Consider the following 20,110-nt stretch of genomic DNA (forward strand, 5'->3'; position numbering starts at 1 on the left):
TAGCCACTGTGTCTCCTCTCCGTTTTACAGCTCAAGACACTGAGGCCCAGAGCGGGCAAGTGACTTGGAGAGAGTCACATGGCCAGCAGGCAGAGGAGCCTGAACTCCAGCCCAGGAGCCACACTTTTCCCCTCCAGAGGATTCCATTTCTGGCTCACCACTCTCGGTTAGGAAGGAGGGAATGGGGCGTAGGAGTCTTTTATACATGTCTGCGTGGGTTTCTCTTTTTCCCCTTCACCGTGAACACGCTCGGTTTTCATAATGCTAAAAACAAAATGACATAATCCACGATAACAACAAAAAGAAGCAACATGATCTCTCTTGGTGCCCATTTGGTTTTCCTTTAAATGCATTACATGTAACCAAGCCCTCTTTACGTCCCCCTTCACGCGCGCACTGGGGCTAACTGCTGTTGACAGTTTGCCGTATATTCCTGCAGATTTCACCCCCTTATCAAATGCTAATATATATGCAGACGTATCATTTTATAGGGCTTTCGAAGCTGTACATATTTGCAATATTTGATTTTTAAAAAGTCAATACGGGATGCATTGCTTTTGCTATTGGGAAGAGAATAAAGATATTAAAAATTAAATCAAATTGCAAAACATCCCCGGGTTGGGCCTCTCAAAGTTGCAAAGGCAAAGTTCTCTTCCGGAAAGTCCCACGCCAGCAAAGCTGGATTCCCCACAGAGATGCCCAGGAGCCTGATGGCTGGCCCTTGTGCTCGGCTGGGGACGAGGAGTAGGGGGACGCATCCGATTCCCACCTGCTCGCCTAGCCACCCCCCCCCCCCCCCCCGCTGCCCCTGGTCGATAAGCATTGTGTACAGTTTGCTGACTCAGCAAAACACACCCCTCCTGCTAGCTCTCTGTTCAGATTGGAAGGTGATTGCCTACTGGCCAATTAATTCTGCTTTAATTGCTCCGGCTCTAAAACACAGGCCTAAACAGCTAATCTGGTGGGGGAGGGGGGAAGCAGCGGGGGGTTCCCCTAACCCCGCAGATGCTGCTCTACCAACTCTGGGGAGATGCTGGAAGAGTCTGGGCAAAAAAAACCCAACATGTCTCCGCAGAGTCCTCTGGGTCATCTGGAAGGAAGGGGCCACAGGCCAGTGGGGGGTGTGGCCCAGAAAATGAGCCAAAAAGCAGTGGAAAGGTGGTGGGGGGGGGTCTAGCCCCACTTCTGGCATTTATTACTGCCTGACGTGATCTTGTTTTTTTTCCTCCTGTGGTCTGCCTTCCCCACCTCCCCCACCCCCCACAAATGTCAGCTGCCGGAAGGCAGGGGCCCCGTCTAGTTTGGGGCTGTAGCCAGTGCTCAGAGGGTCCAACATACAGTAGGTGCTCAATAAACAGAGGCTGATTTAATGAACATATCATGCCCTTCCTAAATCATCCCCTGTCTGCAGCTGCTAGCGAAGTCTCTGGAGAATTGCAAGAGATCGATGGGGAAACTGAGGCCTAGGGAAGGGGGTTGGTTTGATCAGGCCAGTGCCTGGCTCAAGCCGCCTTTCAATTTTGCTCTGTAAGGATGGTCTTTTTCCAAATCGCCCTGTCACCTCTGCAGGACTAGTGCGTGAGCCTGTCACCGGCTGTCCAGAACAGGAGGGGACGGGGAGTATCTGTGCCACTTTCTTCTGAAAATGGCATCTGTATCAAACTACTCCTGGACCTCGCAGCCGGCTCATTACACACCAAATACTGAGTTCTCTCCTCAGTCTGTGCCTTGGGGGGCCACTTGTTGGGGGGGGGGGCACTTAGAACTGGCTCTCCTGGGGATCAGCAGAGCCGGCCCTCGAGAGGAAAATGGTACGCATCTAATCTCTGACCTTCGAATGAGGGCAGGGACTCATCAAAGATTTCAGATGGAGGGACAGGGCCTCCGCCTAATTCTGTCCTCACCTCAAGCCATTCTTGGCTGCGGATGCCCTCCAGGGTAGCCAGGGAGGTGGGGGAGAGGGGGCCGGGAAGGAGGAAGGAGGAAGTGAGGCAGGAGCAAAGGAGAGTAGGGGAGCCAGCAAGGCAGGCTGGGAAACAGCACAAAGGGGGCAGGAAGCAGAGGAAAAAAAGAAGACAATAGACAAGGATGCCAGCCCATTTGGGGTGGAGGGAAGCGCAGGAGGAAACACACAAAGCCAAAACAAAGAGCAAGAAATAAGGGGTAAAAAGAAACTCAATAGGGCTTGAAACAAAGCCATGGAGAAAACAAAGGGAATGAAAAACACCAGCAGCAGCACCAGGAGAGAAGGCAGTGGAGGCGTCCAGAATGTCATCTGCCCATCCCGAGGGGCATCTGGGCCAACCGCCTGGCCCCAACCTCGCCCAGGTCCCTCACCCCAGCACTGGTACCCACCAGCTCCCAGGAGCCTCTGGGGCAGACAGCTGGGCCTCCTCCCGCCTCCCCAGCCCACCAGCTCTGATTGGTCAGTTTCCCAGGGCAGGGAGGTGGGCTATGCCCACCCATCTTTGCCCCAGAGACCCGCACGGGCTTCCTGAAGTGTTCTGAGCCACCCCGAGTCCTCCCTCCCCTCCTTCCCCACCACCTAGAAAGCTGTCCAAGTGGAACAGCCTGCAGCTATTACAATAAACACCTCAGCCGCAACCTGTCTCTCATTTGCATATTAGCAGCCTTAATTCTGATGAAATATGCAAATGTATGCAAAATGAAATTCATCTCATAATGACACAAGGCGATTAAACAATTTTTATGCTTAAATATTCTGTTTAATGAAATCAAACAGACCTGCGCGTGTGACAAATTCTCCACAGCATGGAGAAATTAGGGGGGATTAAAAAAATAATAAAAAAATAAAATATATATATATACATATAAAAGAATACCAAACCACTAGCACCCTCAGCACAGCCTAGATCTGCTTCACCTTTTTGGTAAAATGAAAGGGGGGAAAAGCGTGTTTTTGATAGCCAAATGAACTGAAAATTATGTTACTAAAAACTGTTAAAATAAGTTAGAAGCAATATGCCTTTGTTCCAGCCTCTTGCGAGTGACCTCCAAACCCCGCCCTGCTCCGCCACAATATGGCCGTAATGTATTTGTCCTCCAAGGTGTTGGAGGAAAAGGAGGCCCACTGGGCAGCAGGGAAGCCGATTCGGGCACCCTCTCAGTGCCAGGGAAATGGAGCCAAGAGCCCTCCGCCCATCTACCACTGGGAGGCTGGCCAGCAGTGTCTCCCAGACAAACTTTCTTGCTCTGCTCACCTGGGCAGAGCATGGTCTTGCCCTGGCCTTTGGGAGATAGTTTGCGGGCATTTCGGTTCTTAGCCTTGTTCGAGTAAAATCTATTCTGGTATTTACCTGGAGGAAAAGGGGGAAGAGTCAAGCAGGAGAAGGAGGAGAAGAGGCAAGAGGGGGAGGAACAGGACACAGAAAAAAGGATGAAAAGGAAGAGGTAAAAGATCGGGGAATGGAGAAAAGAGGGAAGGAGACAAAAAGGATAAAGAAAAAGAATCGGTAATGGCTAACAGGTTTGATCCATGGCTATGTGTTTTTGTTTGTTTGTTTTTGTTTTTTTAATATTTGATCTCCTGGTCTCTTCCTATCAACCCTGTGAGTTGGGTATTGGTATAGCCAGCCAAGGTTCAGAGAGGTTAAATAAGTTGCCCAAAGTCACACTGGCTTATCTCTAAGCCAAGGGAGAATTCATAATTTGAATGCAAACACAAAGGATGCTGAAGCTTTCTCCCAGGGGGTGAGGGTGGGAGGGAAGCTGGTCTACAAACTCACCTTAGGAACTCTGGGATATTTGGGTGAACCACCAGGAGTTAATTTCCCTACTGACCCTTAGGCTCCTGGGAGAAATCCATTTGGGGATCGAATGGGGGCCCATGGCACTGTGTGAGCAGTAGTAGGTTAGTCTTCTCTGTCCTCCTCATAGATAGGGCCCCCGCACCCAGCCCCCTCTATTTCATCACCTTTTAACTACTGATTTGTTTGTTTCCATCTTCCAAACAGAATGTGCTTTCCAGCCCGGGCAGGACTCCCCACTGGCTCACGTGGAATGCACTCAGGAATTGCTTGTTCCTCTTGCGTCTTGACTTGTTTCCCGGGGTCAAATTCACCCTCAACATGGCTGGGAATGCTTCCCCAGCGTCCCCTTCATTTCTCAGTCCTGGAGTAGGAAGAGGAGCTATGTCTGGAACCCTGGGCTTCCTGGGGGTGAGTGACACCCAAGAGGAGGGAGCAGCTCCTTTGAAGAGGAAAGTCTTGGTAACCAGTAACAAATGAAAGCCTTCAGCTCCTATGGGGCAGAGATATCTCAGAGAAAAGTTGAAAGCAGATTCGAGATCAAGCTGTCTGCTCTCTCCCCCACCCCAGCTCCACGCGGCCACCTCCCATTCATGGACTCAGAAGCAGGAGGCGGGGGCCAGGGAGACTTTGCTTTTACCTGCGCCCTGTGACCTCCAGCAACTGGCCTAACCACTCAGTCTGCCCAGCTGAGAAATGGGAGGGACCTCTTCCCATAATTCCCGAGTTCTCTTTTGTTTCTGATATTTTAGAATTTTTCTTCAAAATCCAGAATAGGCAACTTAAAAAAAAAAAAAAAAAGATAATAAAGGCAACCACAGCCTCCACATGGCCATGATTTACCCAGCACTGCCTGGGCGTGATCTGCCACTATTCTAAGCGCTGGCTTACATTTATTATTGCTTAATCCTCACGCTCCTGTGAAGGAGGAGCTATTATCATCCCCTGTGGCAACGATGGAAACAGAGAGTCAGAAACATCGGGTTGTTGGTCTGAGGTCACCTAGCTGGTGAAGAGGAAAGCCCGGGACTGAAACCCAGGCATTCAGGTTCCAGAGGCTCCTTCTCTAGTAACAGCAACGGCTAGCATTTGGTGTATGCCTGGCACAGCGTGGGGCCCTCTCATAGCAGTCCTGGGAGGTAGAGAACACATTTATTTCTGTGTTATAGATGGAGAGATGGAAGCCCAGAAGAGGCCATGGGCATGTCCAAGGTCACACGAGCAAGCCCCTGGCTGTGCAGACAAGTATCCAGGTACCCCAGCTTGAGGCCAACAACTGTGTGAGCAAGAAAGCTGCCTTGAATCCTCCAACTGATTTCTAGGGATTCTGGCCCATTTATCATCTCCATCCCCTCCTGGTCCTAAGGTTGATGGACTTTGAGACAGGGATATTTCATTAGAAAATTAGGAGAAGTATTTATAATTAATATTTCAATTAGAAAGGATATAATTGAGAAGATATTAGCTTCATCACACGGCTGGTGACAGCCCAAGGAAGCGAGGGCACGTTGCTTTCCTGGGGAGTGAGGTGGGCCCATCTCATCTGCTTAATGAGGGAGTCACGTGGCCCTGGAACAGGATAAAGAAAAATGTTCAGTTCAGCAGAGCATCACTGTGATAGGACATTGGTACCCCCATGTCTCTGTTTCCATGCCTGGTACTGAAGGAGACAGCTTAATATGGTGGTTGCTACTTTAGCCAAAAAGTTATGAGAATAATATTTACAATTCCAAATTCATTATTCATTCAAGAAATATTTATCTGCGTGAAGCTCTAGGGACACAGAGCTAAATTGGATATAGATACTGCCTTCAAGCATGCCAGTATACTTGGAGGTACACACTAGGAGATTACAACAATAAATATAAATGGCACAAATACAGTGCAGAAACAGGCAAGGCATTTCTTCACTGTGGGGTATCAGGGAAGGCAGCCTGGAGGATGTGTTAACTAAGTCTCCAGATACATCTTGGAGCTTTCCAGAAAGGGAAGAGGACCTCCAAGAGAGGAACTAGCATGTTCAACAGTGTGGAGATGAGAAACTGCAGGGTGGGTGGGAGGTGTGCATAGCTCACAACTGGTGCTGGGCAAAGCCCTGAGGAAAGAGTGGCAAGAAATGAAGCTGGCAAGATAAGAGGGAAGACCAGATGGGAGGAGGTCTGCATGCTTATCTTTCCTCTGCCACTGGGTAACCTTGTGATCTTGACGAGGTCACTTCCTCAACTCCCAGAGCTTCCCTTTTCTCAGTTTTGAGAAGGAGGAAGGATAAACCCTCAGCCTGTTGTGAGCATCAAGCATGCCTGGGAGTGCTTGCTCTGCCATTGCCTGCTCTCGCCCTGTGTCACTGAACATCTCAGATCCCAATAGGAGATTATCATCAGAGACAAAATCAGTAAGGAGAAGATGATCCCCTATTTAGGCATCCAGATGCTACTTGCCTCTCTATGCATGAAAAATGAGTAGCACCAGCTTGCCCAGGACAAGGGTTTCTGAATAGAAACCAGAGCCCTGCACCCTCATCTCTCACCCCTGCCCATATGCACCCAACAGTCTCGTGTATGAATCCCAGAAACCACACTCTGCTTGCTCCCTCCCTCTTCAGAAGCTCCCAAGGCTATAGGAAGTGAGCTCAGGCAAAGCTGGCAGAACCCACCACCTTCAGGACATAGCATGAGATCCTGGAGAGGCAGGACTGTGGGCACCCTGAGATCCTGCATCCCTCTCTGTGTTGGCCTTTGCTTCCAGCCAATTGGATACAGATGGTCCTCCTCCTCGGCAAATCTGTGAGCTCACCATGTTTTTCCCTGCAAGAGCAACTTTCCCCCTTAATAGAGACTTTGGGGATAAGACACAGCTCCTTCCATCTCAAGGGGCTCACAGTCCAGAGGGACTAGAGTCACTAGAGATGACTTTTACTTTCTTCCTTCCACTTTTCGATGTCTCTCCGTCCTCCCTCTCTTCATCTCTCTGTCATCTCTCCCTTCCTGCTGTTTTCTCACACAATTGGAAAGTGTTGATTTTACAAAAGCACTAAAGCTATTTCCAAAAACAATATCAATTGTCATTACCCTGGGACGTTTTATCGCCAAGCTCCCTGTCTCCTGCCAGTGGAGGGCTGTCAGACCATGGGGCCCTGGGCGGGACAACACCCTAGAGGAATGCCCAGCTCTCCCTTCTGAACCCTGATTCTTAGCAGGTGCTCTCAACGCCTTCCATTCACCCAGACTCCTCCTTGAACTCTGTGCCTTTGAGGTGACTGTGAAGCAGAGCCAGTTGTTCAGAATATCCATTGTCCCTCTCTCCTGCCCCCACCCCAGCAGGAAACAGTCTGTTCTCCCCAAAAACAGATGCCAGGAAATCTGGAGAGAGTCCCACTTAGATTTAGGCCCATCCTATCCTTCCATCAGATTGGCTGAAAGTCAACTTTTCCTCGGAAACTGACCAAAAATATGAAGAATAAAATCCCCAGCAAACCCCAAACTCCCAACCACCGCTACGTGTCTGCTTTTCCATGGCAAGGACAAGCAGAGAAATCTGATCCCCCCACGCTTCACGGGGCCAAACTAACTCCGTGTGGATTGTCCATGAGGAGGGCTGGGCTCCGTGCTGAGTATCCTGCCTGACGAGGGGGCTTAATGATTTGTGCAGACCCACGGCACTCCAGCCAGGGCCCGGAACACTGTGCATTGATTCCGGGGGATTGAAAGTCCCTGCTCCTGTCCCCCCGGGTTTTCTTGCATTCCTTCTTGTTGACTGGTTATCCCTGTTCCTCCAATGACATCCAAGAAGTATGAGAAAGCCCGAGGTGGAGATAATCACTTTCCCAGGCTTTAATTAATTTGGTGTCATTGGCTAATTAGCTGTGGGTGTCATTCAGTCCATTAGAGACTCTAGGGTTGCTCATGTTAGGAAGGTCCTCAGGGCCATCAAGCTCCATCCCACAGAGGCAGGGATCAGACTAAGGAGGAAAGGGAGTGGCCCAGGGTTGCCCTGCAAGGGAGGGGCTAGCCTAGGAGTGGAGGCTGGGTCTCCTGATTTCCAGCCCTGTGGTCCAAGCCCTAATGCTCGCTCGTTTAATTTAATTTATTTTCATTACACGTGCACTGCATTTATGCATTCCATCATCCCACACTCCTCCTGTCAATAGACTCCAGTCACATCCAACTTTCAACATTTTCTGCAAACTCATAACTGCCTCAGGGCCTTTGCACTTGCTGTTTCCACACGCTTGGCTCTGCATGGTCATCTCTTTCTGTTTATTTGGGTTTTAGCTTAACTGTCATCTTTCTGAAGGGCATTCTTCATAAAATCTATGTGGCAGACAGATCCTAGGGTGGCCCCCAATAATTTTTTTCTTTTCTAAGTTGAGATATAGTTGAAAAACAATATTATATTAGTTTTGTGTTGTACAACATGGCTCAATATTTGTATATATTGCAACATGATTACAGCAATAAATCTGGTGAACATACCTCACCATCCATCATCACAGGTTTTTTTTCTTGTGATGAGAACTTTTAAGATTTACACTTTTAACAACTTTCAAATATATAGTATAGTATTATTCATCATAATCAACATGCTGTGTCCATTAAGTCCCCAGGCCTTATTTATTTTATTACTGGAACTTCATTATGTCACCTGTTCCCCACCCTGCCATCCCCACCTCTGGCAACCAGCGATCTGTGCAATGTTTCTGAGTTTTTTTGTTTTTTATATTTCACATATAAGTGAGATCATACAGTATTTGCATTTCTCTGACTTATTTCACTTAGCATAATACCCTCAAAGTACACCCATGTAGTTGCGAATGGCAAAATTTCCTTCCTTTTTATGGCCGAATAATATCCCATTGTATATATATACCACAGTTTCTTTATCCATTCATCCACTGCCGGGCACTTAGATTGTTTCCATATCTTGACTATTATAAATAATGGTGCAGTAAACACAGGGGTGTGGATATCTTTTTGAGTTACTGTTTTTGCTTCCTTCGGATTAATAACCAGACATGGAATTATCAGATCATTCGGTAATTCTTTTTTTTTTTAATTTGAGAGACAGAAAGAAAGAGGGAGCATATGCCTGTGCAAGGAGGGGAGGGGCAGAGGGAGAGAGAGAATCTTAAGCAGCCTCCACACCCAGCCCAGATCCCAAGGCAGGGCTCGATCTCACAACCTTGAGATCATGACCTGAGCTGAAATCAAAAGTCAAATACTCAACCACCTGAGCCACCTGACACCCCATTCCCACTTTTAATTTTTTAAGGAACCTCCATACTATTTTCCACAGTGGCTATACCATTGTCTCCAGTACCTCCTGGTGTGCCTACCTTGTGTAGTCACCTCTTTTTGAATGACGGTGGTGTTTGTGACTTGCTGCTAATCAATAAATATGGAAAAGGTGATGGGACATCACTCTTGTGATTAGGTTATGCTATGGAACAAAGGTGAGGCTATTCTGGGTTTTTTTTTTAATCAGGTAAAAGCCCTTAAAGTTGGGGGGGGCATGCCTTTCCTGAGGCAAGTGATTCCTTTTGGTCCCTTATGAACTGACCTCTGAGACCTAGGGGCAGTCTCCTGCTGAGAGCCAGCAAAAACCTTGGGTCTTTGGTCAAACAGCCCCCAGAACTAAATTCTGCCAATCACCTGAATGAGGGTGGAGGGGACTGGTCCCCAGTTGAGCCTCCTGATGAAGATGCAGCCCAGTTGCAGCTTTGTGAGACCCTGGACAGAGCACCCAGAAACATTTGCATAATAAATGCACATTGTTTGCAACTGCTAGATGTGTGATAATTTGTTACTTAGCAATAGGTAACCAACACAATTATAACAGGTATGTCCCCAGCCTTTGTGATGTTTCAAGCCACCTTTTCCATATTCATCACTGTGCTTGCCACTGTCTGAGAGTGTCTTGTCTAAGTATCAGTTTCTTGCCTATGTCCTGTCTCCCTGACCGTGTTCCATGAGGGAAAATGGCCTTCTTTGTCCTGCTTAATTCTGCATTCCTGGGACCTGACAAGCAGGAGGTGTACAATAAATAACTGTTTAATAAATGAGTGAGTGAGTAAAGCATGGGGTAAAAACATGATCCAGGAACAATAGAATAAAATATCAATACATCCAACGAAATTTTTAAAAATGCGTGGCAAAAATCTATACTGAAAAGAAAGACAAACTGAGGAAAATTCTTGGAATTTATATCACAGAAAAGGTATAAATGTTATATTCCACAAAGAAGTAGTACAAATTGAAATAAAAATGTTTCCAAAACAAGTGACAAAAGAGGTTCAACCTCACTTTGTAATGAGAAATGCAAATCAGACCTGTGTCAGGGTCCCATTTTCACCCGTTACCTCCCGTTACCTCCCATTACCTGGGCAAAACATCAGCAGTGCGATGACACCAGGTGGGCGAGGGTGAGGGGAACTGGCTGCCTGGAAAAGCAAGTGCCATGACAGTGCCAGCCCAGGGAAGTGGTGAAAAGTCCTGGAAAGCACCCACAGACCCCTCCTACCTCCCAGGGCCAGCTCCTGCCTGGGTTCCCTGTCCCCCACCTTGCTTCTCTGATGCTTCTTCCCTCCTGAGTGGCAGGTCTGAACTAAGAATTCTGGCCACCCTGCAGCCCCCTGAACTGAGCAAATCAAATGGTCATAGTGGAGCCCAGGGTCACCATGAGAGATGGTCACAACCCACCTTTGCTCAGGTCTGCAGAGGGAGGGACATGTACCTGTATAGTAGACAGATGAAGTCCTCTGTGGGAGGAGGCACAGTTTTGCAAAGGATGGGGACCATTCAGCTGGAGCTGGAGATTACAGAGCGGGGACCCGGACTTGAGTTCCAATGGTGGCTTGCAACTGGTCAATGGTGCAATTCCCCAGGGAGCCAGGGGGCTTACCCTCACCAACCCTCTGTTTTACATGAAACAGAGATACCAGACTTGGGCTCTCTGAAGCTCCTTCCAGCTGGGACAGTTCTGTGGTTATCTGGAGGGCATTTGGAGTTTACTCTGGGCCCCTCGGTCTCAGACAGATGTAGACATGTTGGAACGGAGCCAGCGCAAGCCAGCTGCTATGACCAGGGAACGTGGAGATTGGCTCTGGGGAAGATGAAGGTCTCTGACACCTCTTGTCCTGGCCAGGCTGTGGGGAAGGGATGGCTGGCAAATGTCTGGGAGAGGGGGACAGGGGAGGTGAGTCTGTCTGGAGGGGGCAGCCATTGTAGGCAGGCCCAGCCATCAGGGGGCCAAGCACTGGGAAGAAGTATGTACCATGAGCCTGGCATGCACCCACAGACCACAATGGCTTGGTAAGCTAAGCCATGGTGACATTCACCTCCTCAACAGCCACCACCACTCCTCTGGCCTGGACCATGGTCTCCTAGTGGTGTCCCTGTGTCCAACTTTGTCTGCACTGAACATATCAGTCTGAGTGTTCTTTTCAAAACGTCAAATCCCATCATTGCTGTGCTCACAATCCTCCAGGGGCTCCCATCTCATCCTGAGAAAGGGCCAAAGCTCTTATGATGGCCACATCTGCCCCCTCACTTCTCTGGTCCTGTCCCCTGTTTCCCTTCCCTTCCTCGGATGCACCCCAGGACCTTTGTCCTTGCCGTGCCTCTGCCCAGACCTCCATTATTGTGGATGATCCCACGCCTCATTCCGTTGCTGCCACTGGCTCTCTCAGATGTCACTTCTTCTCTGAGCTCTTCCTGGCCACCCCAGCAAGATTCCAGCCCCTTCAACACATCTCATCCCCTCTGCCTACCTTTCTTCCAAAGCAAGTACCTTACTTACTGCCCTCATGTAACATATTCTATATTTTGCCTCATCTGTGCTCATCTCTCCCATCTGACTGTAAACTCCACAGGCGCTGTCACAAGTGCTGGAAAGGTAAGTAGTGCTCAGAAATAGTCATTGACTGCTCCCCGATGGGCACTGTGCTGTATGCTTTTGATCTCATGTTTCTTTTTAACCTTCACAATGGACCAAGGATTCAAGTACAGTTCCCACTGTCCCTATTTTACAGATGGGAAAGCTGAGGCCCAGAGAGGTTGGATCTGGTGATGGGCCCAGTGCCTCATGGCAGGTAATGAGTAACCCTGGGTTTGGAACCCAGCCCAGTGCCACTCCCAAGCCCGGTCCCGCCCCCTGATGATAAGCCATGCTGCCTTTGACAGAGGTCTACTCAAGTAGTGGTCCATGCTAAGTGGCTCATCTTATCAGCCCACACCATGGCTCCAGGAGGTGACGTTGTTATCATGTTATTATAAGAATAGGGAAGCTGGAGACGAAGAGAGGGTTATCCAAGGTCCCAGCACAAGCAAGGAATCTGGGTCTTTGAGCCCCTATGCAAGCTCACTCTCCACTTTGCCTCCTGCTTTGTCTAACCTGTAGGATGCTGACGTCTCCAGAGCCTCCTCTCCTATACCCCCGAGGCCTGTGGCTCCCCCCAAGGCTCACAGAGTGGGAGGCAGGAGCCACAGAGGGGCCACAGCTGGGCAGCAGCCTAGGTAGGAGTGGAGGCTGTGACCGGGATTCGAAGTTGGTGGGGGCTGGGCTGCCCTTCAGACTTTTCCATCTCAGCCTCTGTGCTTGGCCATGCACCTGCTGTTGTGTGGTTCTGTGGCCTTCATGCCCGGGGTCTCTGCCTTGATGTCACATGAGCACGTGGGCCAGGGGCACCGCCTCCTGAAGTGCCCCAGCAGGTCCTAGCACAAGGAGTCATTGGGTGGCAAGACAAGATCCCGGAGCCCATCTGGGACCCCCAGGGGCTGCAGTCAACCTCTCACTCCAGAATTTTCCTTAAAGTCTCCAAATGAAGAGGCATCTGTGGGATTGTCCCTCCACATCCACCCCTGCATTCTGGTTGTGCCCTCAGGGACCCCATCTGGTTCACCCTGGTGACAAGGACCAGTGAATGTTCGATTCATGTCTGTTGAATGAATGGTAACCCAGAAGGACACTCCCTCCTCTGATAACTTCTTGAGAACTTCTTTTTTTCTAGGTCGAGCACCAGAGCGCTCCTGGGTAGTCATTCACAAAGATCCTGGGAGGGCACCACAACTGCTTCTGCTAAGGACACTGAAGCACAGAGAGGTTTAGTAACAACTCCAAGACCACACAGCCGAGGAACGAGGGTAGGGGTCAGAACGCAGACATTTAGACTGCATGGTCTGTGCTCTTACCGGCTCCCTCCCATTACCACTAGACATCCCTAAGTGTCTTTATTTGGGGGTGGGAACTGTCCCTAGAACACCGTCCCCTGGCAGAACGTGCGGCCCCGGCAGTTTCCAGCAGCAGTGAAGGGAGCCGGGTTTTCCCAGGCCACCACACAGTCGTATTCTTTTCCATAAAGGCCATTTGAGAAATGAATAACTAAATGCGATGTCAGTTTTATACCGATGGAAGATGTTGCACATAAAGAAATTCACAAATCAGGGAAATAGCCCTCATCCTTATTTTTCTATCATAAAATGTGGTCTCGGTAGGCATTACCTCCTTCCCTCCAGGGCTATTATCAGCTGCTCACCGCCAGCAGGCAGCGCCTGGACCCTGGCTAATGGGACAATGCTCGTGAGGGCGGAGAGCACAGTATGTGTCCCGGTGTGGGGCACACTGCACCCGCCCCACCACCTTGGAGACTCCTAACTACGCTGGTCAACTTTGCAAACCTCCACACACGTTCTGGGCCAGGCACTTTTCCATCCTAGAGACACTGACACAAAGGAGAGGAGAAGCGAGTGTCCTGTCTGTGCTAACACAACTGTCCCCTAGCCCAAGTCTGTGCTACCCTCCAAATCCAGGCGTGTATCAACTTGCCTACATCTTACTGCCTTAAGGTCAGAGCTGGCTGATTTCTTTCTTTGTATCAGGCAGCTTCATGTCCTGAAATAATGTGGAGGGGATGGGCTGTCTGCTCTCCAAATCTGACAGAACTTCCCCGGGGAACAAAAGAACATTGCATTTCCCAGCCTCCTTGTGGCCAGCGGGTCATGTGACGAGTTCTGGCCAATGGGATGTGAGCGGGAGCGATGGATCACTTCCTCCTTGAGCCAGGCTGCACCTGGTGACTCTCCCTTCCCCCACTTATGAAAGATGGGAGTCCCGGCTGGTTCCCGTGTCACCTCTTCAAGGACAACCTGCGTTGGATTGTCACATGACTGAGAAATAGATGTTCCTTGTGTTCAGTTACTAAGATTTTTTTTGATGAAGATATTCACCTCCCTTGACTAATAAGAATATTTCCAAGGGAGCCAGAGATGAGAGAAAGAACTTTGATTTGTAATGGAGACCTCTGCACTCATTTAGCAACTTCCAGACCCGTTTCCAGATTCATCTGCCCATCAGCACTGGTCATTTGCTTTTTGTCTCCGGATCCTTTCTCTACCCCTCTTTGTTTTGCTGTAGTTCTGAGACGGTGCCCTCTGTGGGCCACATGGGGCTGGGGTCCCTTAGCTTCTGGCATCTGGGTGAGCAGGATCAATGACAGGTGCCAGAAGGAGATCAGAGGCTGGAAGGGAGTGAGATCCAGTATTTATGATCTCCTTCTTCCCTCCTGGACCCTTGTTTTGGCTGAGTTTTCCACCTATAGTGATAGCTCTGGTCAGGCCACAGTGCAGGTTCTGGTATATTTCTAACTTCTTCTGCCCTTCAAGACCAGTAGTGGTATTATCTTCCTCTGTAGCTAGCCCCTGTGTGCCTTGACATTCCTTGTTGGTTCCCTAAGCCCTGCTCACACCTCTGTGCATGGTCATTTCCTTAATATCTCTTTAGTTACACCATTTGAGAATACCATTTATGTCCCATCCATCAATCCACTTATCCATCCATCTGCCTATCCATCTATCCGTCCATGTATCCATCCACCCATCTATCCACTATCCACTCATCAATGCATCAAATATCCATCTATCTATCCATCCATCCACTCATCCATCCATCCATCCATCCATCCTCTCATCCATCCATCCACTCATCCATCCATCCATCCACTCATCCATCCATCCATCCATCCATCCATCCATCCATCCTCTCATCCATCCATCCATCCATCCATCCATCCATCTATTCATCCTCTCTTCCATCCATCCACTCATCCATCCATCCATCCATCCATCCATCCATCCTCTCATCCATCCATCCATCCATCCACTCATCCATCCATCCATCCACTCATCCATCCATCCATCCATCCATCCATCCATCCATCTATTCATCCTCTCATCCATCCATCCATCCATCCATCCACTCATCCATCCATCCATCCATCCACCCATCCATCCATCCTCTCATCCATCCATCCATCCACTCATCCATCCATCCATCCATCCATCCATCCATCCATCCTCTCATCCATCCATCCATCCATCCATCCATCCACTCATCCATCCATCCATCCATCCATCTATTCATCCTCTCTTCCATCCATCCATCCACTCATCCATCCATCCATCCATCCTCTCATCCATCCATCCATCCACTCATCCATCCATCCATCCACTCATCCGTCCATCCATCCATCCATCCATCCTCTCATCCATCCATCCATCCATCCATCCACTCATCCATCCATCCATCCATCCATCCATCCATTCATCCTCTCTTCCATCCATCCATCCACTCATCCATCCATCCATCCATCCATCCATCCATCCATCCTCTCATCCATCCATCCATCCACTCATCCATCCATCCATCCACTCATCCATCCATCCATCCATCCATCCATCCATCTATTCATCCTCTCTTCCATCCATCCATCCACTCATCCATCCATCCATCCATCCATCCATCCATCCATCCTATCCACCCACCATCCAACCAACATGCGTGTAGTGTCTACTATGTGCTAGGCAATGTGTTAAGAGCTTTATCTGGTTACCTGAATAAAACCTGACAATATCCTGGAGGTAATACTATTATTACCCCTGTTTTTCTTTCAAGAGTCACTTCTGCAAAGAGGTCTCCCCTGATCATCAAATCTAGAGCAACACCTCTTTCCCTTTCAATATGCTCACCCTACTCTAATTTTTCCTTAGCATTTATCATCTTGCACTCAATATTTATTCACTTACTTATTTGCTGCCTGTCTCACATATTCAGTAGGAAGAGGCTTTGACCATCTTGCTCTCTGCTGTATCTCCACACCTAGGATGGTTCCTGGTGCACAGTAGGCATTCAGTATGATATTGGATAAAATAAAGAATAAAAAATGAAAGGGGGTTTAGAATCTCAGGAAGTGAAACCAATTTGTTCAGTCTTTCCTGGAGAGAATTAGAACCCAAATCTGTCTGAGCTGAGCAGGGCATTAGCTACTCTGGAATATTGCCTGGGCCCCTATCAGGCATGGGCTGACCCCGACCCATAGCAGTCCACTGGAAGGGGATAGAGAACACCTCTCTCTTATTTGAGGAAACCAGTACCTTCTGGGTGCATTCTGGTCTCCGTGGTATTTGTCCATCTCAGTCTTTTCACTTCATGATGATATTATGTGGGGTGTGCAATCCTCCCATGAGGGTTGAGACCATTTCTGGAGCCCCTGGTGTGTGTTGGCCACTTTGAAGCCTGTGCTTTGTCTGAGGTTGATGCTGTCCTTAAGCCACTTTGCAGGCGAGACTGAGTCTTAGGAAGGGCAGCTTATCCAAGGTCCCATAGCTTCTAAGCATCCGGTCAGGTGCTGAAGCTGAATCCTACATGTTTGCAGAGCCTGTTTGCAGAGCCTGTTTTCTTACTTACTGTGCTGTAGCTTCAGAAATGAGGAGGCTGTGAACAAAAGTATGCATAACATCTGCGGGTTATCTGGCGCTCACGTGGGCCAGGCATAGTTCACATGTTACAGGTGTCGCTCATGCACATTTTAGAGATGAGGAAACTGAGGCTCAGTTTAAAGCCTGCCCTGAAGTTGTATTGCACAGCTGCTGAGTGGGCAGCAGGGAGAGCCTCCCACCCACTCTTCCTCCGGCCACTGGCATTCATGGGTAAACCCACCCCGGGGCCAGCCCCACTCACAGCCACATTTCTGCCAAGGTCACCTGCTGGAGGGTTCAGCGGCGGCCTGAGACAGCGTCTGCGCACAGCTTGGGAGAAACCCAAGCGCCATTTCCACCTGATAATAAATATGTGTCAGCGAGGACACGATCCAAGTGACCTTGGGCTACGGGGGCACTGGACTGTGAAAAGCCTTTGACAAAATCCTTTTGTCTTGAGAGAGGCTGAGTCCAAATCACAGACGATTATGGACGCCTGGCATGACTTCCCCAGTTGGTCTTTTATTTCTCATGGGCGGGAATGGCTCCTTCGTATTGAAAAGGATCCCAGCCAGGCCTGGACCAGCCGCCTCAACCCTCCGAAGCAGTATCCATTTCCTGAAGAGCCAGAGGCAACCCCAAACTGGCTTCTCAGGTTTATCTGATACTCATAACTGGTGGCCACACCAGCACTCCATAATACAACCACGACCACATTGAAATTTGCCAGTTGTGGAGCGCCTGCTGTATGCCTAGCCCTTCACCAGCCCCACTGAATCCTCCCGGTAATGTTATGAAAAATGGGTACTATTACTGTACCCATTTTCCCAACAAGAAAACTGAGGCACTACGTGTCTAAGGCAGGGGCAGGCAAACTCCTCTGTAAAGTGCCAGACGGTAAATATCTTTTAGGCTTTGCAGGCCACGTGGGTTTGGTCACTTTCACTCTATGCTGCCGTTGTAGCATGAAAGCAGCCACAGATGCTACATAGATGAATGGGCAGAGCTGTGTGCCAATAAAACTTTATTTACAAAAAGAGGAACCAGGCCAGACTTGGCCTGCGGGCTGTAGCTTTCCGACGCTTGGTCTCTGTGACCTGCTCAGACCCGCCGGGCATAAGTGACACATTCATTCCGCCCCTGGGTGCTGGCCCTGTGATGTTTGCCTCCCTGGTCAGCTGTCATTTTATTAGCATATATTATGGGATGGTTAATTTTATGTGTCAGCTTGCCGGGGCCAGGAGGTGCCCAAATATTTGGTTAAACATAATTTCTGGGGTGTGTCTGTGAGGGTGTTTCTGGATGAGATTAACATGTGAATCCGAGGGCTAAGGAAAGCACAGTGCCCTCCCCAACGTGGGTGGGCCTCATGCAATCCACTGAGGGCTTGGAAAGTGGAGTAAGGAAGAATTCTGTCTCCCTGCCTGCCGGTCTTTGAGCCGGGACATTGGTCTGCGCCTGCCTTCTGACTCAGACTCAACCTGGAGCTTCTAACCTCCAGCCTTGCGAGTTCTCAGACCTTCAGATGTGGACCTGAGTGCCTCTGTAGGCTCTCCTGGCCTCCAGCCTGTTGGCCACCAGTCTTGGACATCCCGGCCTCCTCTGTAGTCACATAAGCCAATTCCTTATAACAAATCTGTTATATTTTTATACGTAGTTACATATGTACCTCTTGGTTCTGTTTCTGTGCAAAACCCAGACTAATACATATTACATTGTTATCAACGTGCCCGTTTTGCAGATGGGAAAACTGAGGCTTAGCTGGAGCGACTTTCTGCAGAATCTTAGCAAAGGAGCAGCAGCGCCAGGGCTTGCACACGGCTGAGGAGAGCTAGGTTGATGGATCTATCTGAATCTGTCTATTCAGGAAATACTGAATGACTTGGGGTTGGGGGCACCAAGGAACCTTTTCCCCAAAGAGGTGATCTTAGTCTGGCTTTCCAGATCTTCCCCAGATGGCCTTAAGTTGCCCTCCCTGGGGGCGCCTGGGTGGCTCAGTCGGTTAAGTGTCGGACTCCTGATTTTGGCTCAGGTCATGATCTTACGGTTCGAGCCCCCAGATGGGCTCTGTGCTGTCAGTGTGGAGCCTGCTTCAGATTCTCCCTCTCTCTGTCCCTCCCCTGTTCCTGCTCTCTCTCTCTCTCTCTCTCAATAAATAAATAAATAATACTTTTAAAAATAGTTGCCCTCCCTGGACTCCCGCTCTACCTGTCTGTCTCCTTTACCGCCCTCCTTGGAACCCCCCCAACCCCGCAGTCCCAATGCTGCCCGTAACTCCCTCTTACCCATCCAATCCCCGTTGCCAGGCACACCCCTTCTTGGCCTCCCAGCTCGAGACCCTCTTTCCCAGAAGCCTTGGCCAATCCAGGCCTGTGTGCAGGCTCTCAAGCTGCCGTGACTCGGTGTGCCCACGTCTTGCCCTTGCCAGCTGCTCTGCGAGGGGTGGATACCGTCAATGCCACCCTTGCCTCCCTCCCCCCCCCCCCCGGGACAGGACATGCTAGAAGTGGGCAAATAAATAAGCAAACATGTTGATTCACATGTGACTTCCCCGGTAGATAAGGAGCAGTGCCCTTACAGCGCTGTGAGTCCTCCTCTGGGCGTGGGGCGAGACAGAGCCCGGCTTGAGGATGGGGACCCATGACATCAGGCTCTGCACACAGCATGCTCAGAGCCCTGGGAACATGGGAAGCGTCCTGCTTTGGTGAGAGACGCTGTCCCTCTCCGTCCTCCCACCCAGACGCCAACGCACTGGTCAACTGTCCCCACGGGGATGTGCTATATTGCACATGTGTGAGTGAGAGAGAGAGAGAGAGACAGAGAGACAGAGAGAGAGGGAGAATATGCAAGCACAGATGCTTTAAGCAGCAGGGAAAAATCCCTAAGTGACAAGAGGCTCTGAGTTCACCAAAATGCTTAACCAAGATAAGAAGGATGTAACCCGTGTTGGAAAGGTTGTTAGGAGATTAACACAAGATTAAGGGGGGCGGGGAGAGAGGCAGAGCGAGAGCGAGGGCGGGATGGGAGGGTGGGAAGAGGCGGCACTCCGGAGGGACTCGAAATGAAAGCCAGACTGGCCCCTCGGCCTCGCGAAGGGAAACCGGGCGCTGCTGGAGTGTGGAGCAAAGAGACAAGATCAAAGAGGAGGGGCTCAAAGGGAGAGGAAGCAAAGAAGGAGCTTTCGTCGAGCTTGCCAGACCCACCCAGCCCCCTGCAACCTGGGCCTGCACTGCAGTCCCTTTCAACCCTCCGAGCAGACCAGCAAGATGGAAGTAGGAGGCCCACATTACAGATGCGCAAACTGAGGCTCAGAGAGGCGCAGACGCTTGCTTAGGGCGGCCCAGCTTGGCAGCAGCAGAGCCAGGAATGAACTGGGGTCTGTGCGGCGCTGGGGCCAGCCTCCTGCTGCCAGGGACGCAGAGCAGAGAGGAGAAGGGTTAGTGGAAGCCCAGACACGAGGGTGGAAGTTCCTTCTACCCGCCTTGGTCCGGTGCATCTCCTCCCGGGGTCCCTCACAAGCCTACCCGTCCCCTCTGCCCTCGGTGGTGGGGAGGGGCAGTGCCCCACCCCTGGCAGGGGTGGGGTGCTGAGTGAGTG

The sequence above is a fragment of the Leopardus geoffroyi genome, chromosome D3 (assembly GCF_018350155.1).
Source record: "Leopardus geoffroyi isolate Oge1 chromosome D3, O.geoffroyi_Oge1_pat1.0, whole genome shotgun sequence".
Lineage (NCBI taxonomy): Eukaryota > Metazoa > Chordata > Mammalia > Carnivora > Felidae > Leopardus > Leopardus geoffroyi.